General features: G+C 43.7%; 1 pseudogene; it reads left to right on the forward strand.

The window, feature by feature from the left end:
- The first annotated feature begins 3,357 nt into the window (after window positions 1-3,357).
- On the forward strand, window positions 3,358-4,481 carry LOC137234611 (serine/threonine-protein kinase S6KL-like; annotated as a pseudogene).
- Window positions 4,482-4,488: the final 7 nt, after the last annotated feature.

A 4,488-nucleotide genomic window follows, 5' to 3' on the forward strand; every position in this document is an offset into this window, starting at 1 on the left:
TACGGGGCTGCGATGGCACTGTCGATGCTGGTTGTGGGTGTCATGCGCCGAAAATTTGATACGACCGCAGCATGGGTCGCAATTCTTTTGTTTTGTCCATGTCTTCCTCGGATACGCAGCAGACATCCTGCTTGCCCGCCAATGTTGCTGGTAGGAAGTTGGAGCTCCTGGGCGAGCTCATCCGCAATCATTGTGGTGGGGGAGCATCCATCGATTAAGGCGCGGACGAGGTGTAGCCGCCCCCCTGCTTCTATTTTCACGACCGCGGTGGGGGTGATCGCTACCGTCGGTATCATGGTGGCGGTGGCAGCTGAATGCGGGGCTAGGAGCCCTGCCCGGAAGGCGGACACTGTGGTGAGTTGTAACGATCCGGATCCGTTGCGGCGGTCCTGCGGCTGATGATGGGTGTGAAGTCGTTGTTGCAGGCGAAGAGGCCTTGTCTCCGCTCTGCGGTCGCGCGAAGATCGTCTCCGTTGGGGGTCCCTGGGTTGCCGGCGAAGAGACCGGGTCTCCGCTCGGCCGTTATATGTTTGGCGCTGTGCTGTCGCTGTCCCTTGTTGGAGCCGCTTCATCTCATGCTGCAATCGAGGTCGAAATGACTTGGCTGTTGGTGGTATGGTCGGGCGAAGAGACCGCGTCTCCGCTCCGGTCCGGCTGGCATCGTGGTTTCGGGGTGGGCGAAGAGGTCCAGTCTCCGTTCCAACGTCCGACGCATATAAAGAGATCGAGTCGTCTATCCGCTCTCGGGGTGAATCTAGCTCCTCTTCCACTTGGACGCTCCATGGCTTGGAGCGGGCTTCTCGGAGTAGCTGCTCCTCCTCGTCGATCGAGGCGATGTGTAGCATCGTGTGGTGCTTCTCGCCGCACCGTTTGCATCGCCCTTGGCTTGGGCACGCGTTAGAGCGGTGATCAGGGGCCAGACAATTTCCGCAGTAGCTTCCGCGTATCGCCACATAGAGGCGCTCTTCTGGCTTTTTTGCCCGAAAGATGGGGCATAAGCGGATAGGGTGTCGCCCAAGACACACTCGGCATTCAGATGAATAACGCACTGCGTGCGCGGCGGCATTCCGTTTCAAGGCGGCAAAACGACCCATTTTCTGAAAGGAATGGAATGGGTTTGAGTAGGTCGGGTCCTTGTCGGAGTGCAGGGGCGAGTGGTCCCTAATTGTATTGTTGAGATTTGGGAAATTTTAGTAGCGCGCGCATAAGGGGAAACATCTGTCGCTGCATAAAAAAAAAATATTCATATGTGGCGCGCATTATGTGCATGGCCTCCTTCCCCGCACGTTATGTGCCTGGGTCTTTAGTGCCTTACTTTGTTTATTTGTGTCACCCGGTAGCGTTTTAGTTAGCCACGGGCACACTAATGCTGCAGAAAAATTAGCATTTACGATTTTCGGTTCGCACATTCTGGTACCGAACCGGGTAGAAAGTGTAGAGCGTGGGTTCTTTTGATTCGCTGTTATTTGTGTTGTTGGTGCTAAAACTCAACAACTTCCCTGCCCGCCCCACAAAAAAAATGTTTGGACAGCAAATTGTATGCGATGTAAAGAAAAAAATAAACAATCTTCGTTTCGGACGAAGATTGTAAAATTTGTAGAATGAATTTTTTTTTTTTTTTTTTTTTTTTTTTTTTGTATTGCCCTTCACTTATTTCTTCAACTTTTCCCCAAGTACGCTTGTAGTCATGTTTTATTGATGGCGCGGTTCCCGAAGGGTATTTGGCTCCGTTACCGGTTTCTCAGACTCGGGTTTGTGGGTACCCGTTTGCATCTTTTTATGCATCCCTAATATAATGCACATATAAACTAGGCATATATATGTACATACGTTGGTATAAGTATATGGACAGTCAGTGCACGGACTTTACCGCATTGGTAGTTTGACCAACCTTTTTGGCCCATTTTTCATTTTCTACTACTACTGCTACCAAAACCTAAATTCTACCAATATTTCAGTATTTTCGCACTGAAAACGTATACTGCGATAATTTTAAAGTATTGAATTGCAGAGCCCACCCAACTACCATTAGGGGGCGATACTGACCAAATCAATAAATTTTGAAAAAATTTGTGAAGAACTTAAACAGGAAATAAATTTTTGAGTGGAGAAATATACTGACTGAGTACGCGAATATTTTCTTCTCCGTTTTTTTTTTTTTTTTTTGCATAATTTGAACGACAATAAGAAGTTTTGCGTAAACGATAACATGCTGAACTTGGTTATTTGGCGGCAGTAATTTTGGTACCTTGGAAAATTGTTGTGGTAGGTAGACGTTTTGGGATGTGATTTATTTTGTGATTTGTTTGTTTTACGATAAAATTGGGAATTTTTTGGTACCAATATAAACCGTAGTTATCGTTTTCACGAAACTTCTACTACCATTTTCAGGGCCCCAACATTTTGCCTTTACAAAAGTCCATGCACTGGTAGATATTTACCAGACGCAAAGACAAAAAAATTGTGCACATTCATACACGCCCGTGTATAGAATGTAAATTTCTCAGAATTGAAACAAACGGGACTAATCGAAAGATTTTTTCCGTTGTTTCATTCTTTTTTACTACGACTCGTGGCCGTAGTACAATCATTTGCTAATTTTTCAATATTGAAGATGCCTAAGCTACAAAAAATCAGACGGCTAAAATGAATTCAGCTGACCAGTATCTTGATTGGATGTGTCGGGCGTGCAAGAATGACGTTAAATCGCCCTCTACTAAACCTTGGCAATCAATCTTCCACAGAATTGAGAAATGTGGCGCTTTGCGAATCTTAGAATTGTTAACCAAGACAGTGCCACAATTAGCGGGAGGGCAGCTAAACGACGAGCTGCCAAAAAAATTTGTGGCAAAGGCCTTGAGCAATTGCTTAGTGCATGTCCGTTTCAACAAATGTGTGTCCAATCCGAAGCACGGATATGTGAACTGGCTTCTAAGAAGCGTATTGATCCAAGCATTTTAATGATAGAGGCAGCAATTGAACGTGATGTAAAAAAAATATTCGCGGAAAGAAAAGAGGATTGGGCCATTCTAATTTAAATAACAGAATAAAAACATTAAGAGAAGCTGAAAAATGAAAAATTAAACGAAAAACGTGGCCTCTAAGTGAGCGCGCATAAAAGCGCATCATAAAAATTATTTTTCTTCAGTAGCAAATGTGTTTTTTCACAACAAATTTTTTATTTATTTTTTTTCTTATCTCAAAGTGAAATAAACGACGAAACAGTTACAGCGAGTATTCATGAGCGAGTAATTTATAGAAAGTTCCAAAAAGAATGCAAAGTTCATAGCGGTAGAAAACAAAATACGGTGAAAGCAAAACAAATCGAAATTAAATGAATTTTAGACGAAAATTTTAATGGGAAATAGTGTTAGTGCATCCAGGAATGAGCTGGCCACAACAACCTCCAAGCAACGGCTGCAGAAGAGCAGTATCGCAAAACGGTCATTGATTGAGCGGGCACAAAAAGCAGTGGAAAAACAACAGCATCAATTAAATGGTGGAAGCCCTCATTCCAAAATAACCAGCTTACATCAGACGCAAAGTAAGAGTGCAAATATAAATAGGAAATTTGAAGCTATACAAAACAAAAGTGAGGGGCGATCAGCTGCTAACGCTAATAGAACACAACGGATAAGACAGGCATCCGCTTGGAGTTTTGGTAGTTTGAGTGGTCGTTTGAATTGAAGCTTTTCTGGCGGTGCTAATAGAAATTCATTTCACAATCGCAATAAGGCATCACGAAGAAGTTTAACGTCAGCACAGCAGCGTCGCTCCAAAACACAATGGCATAAGCCACTTACCAATGCCATATTCAGCTCATATTTTAAGGAGACCAGTCGCAACGAACAAATCCGCATTGTACGTTTGGTGGCTAAGGGCGCGTTCGGCGTTGTCTTCAAAGTAATTAATAAGCATTACACACAAGAACTACAACAGCAACAACAACAATCATTGATAAATGTAGCACAAAAACAAAATACCGGCCAAGCAATACAACAACCACCACCACATTCTGCACCCGTTTATGCGCTCAAAGTGTTAAAGAAGTCAAGAATAATTGAGGAGAATAGCGTACAACAAATAAAAGACGAATCGGATATTCAAAAGTTGTGCGGACATCATCCGTTCATTGTACAACAAGTGGACTCGTGGCAAAATCGTCGTAATTTGCATATACTTTCAGAATATGTGCCGAACGGTGAACTCTTCTCTAAAATAACACATTTATCTGTGGATCTTGTAAGGCTATATTTAGCGGAAATCCCACTGGCTATTGATTTTCTACACAATGTTGGTGTAATTTATCGTGATGTTAAGCCGGAAAACATATTGGTGACCGCTGAAAATTAACCGATTTTGGATTAAGCAAGTGGCTGCGTTTAGGGGCTACTACCAGAACTATATGCGGCACTTTTCAATATATGGCAGCCGGACATGCAGCTGATTGGTGGTCACTGGGCATTCTTGTCTGCCAAATGCTCATTC

This window comes from Eurosta solidaginis, chromosome X (assembly GCF_040869045.1).
Source record: "Eurosta solidaginis isolate ZX-2024a chromosome X, ASM4086904v1, whole genome shotgun sequence".
Classification (NCBI taxonomy): Eukaryota; Metazoa; Arthropoda; class Insecta; order Diptera; family Tephritidae; genus Eurosta; species Eurosta solidaginis.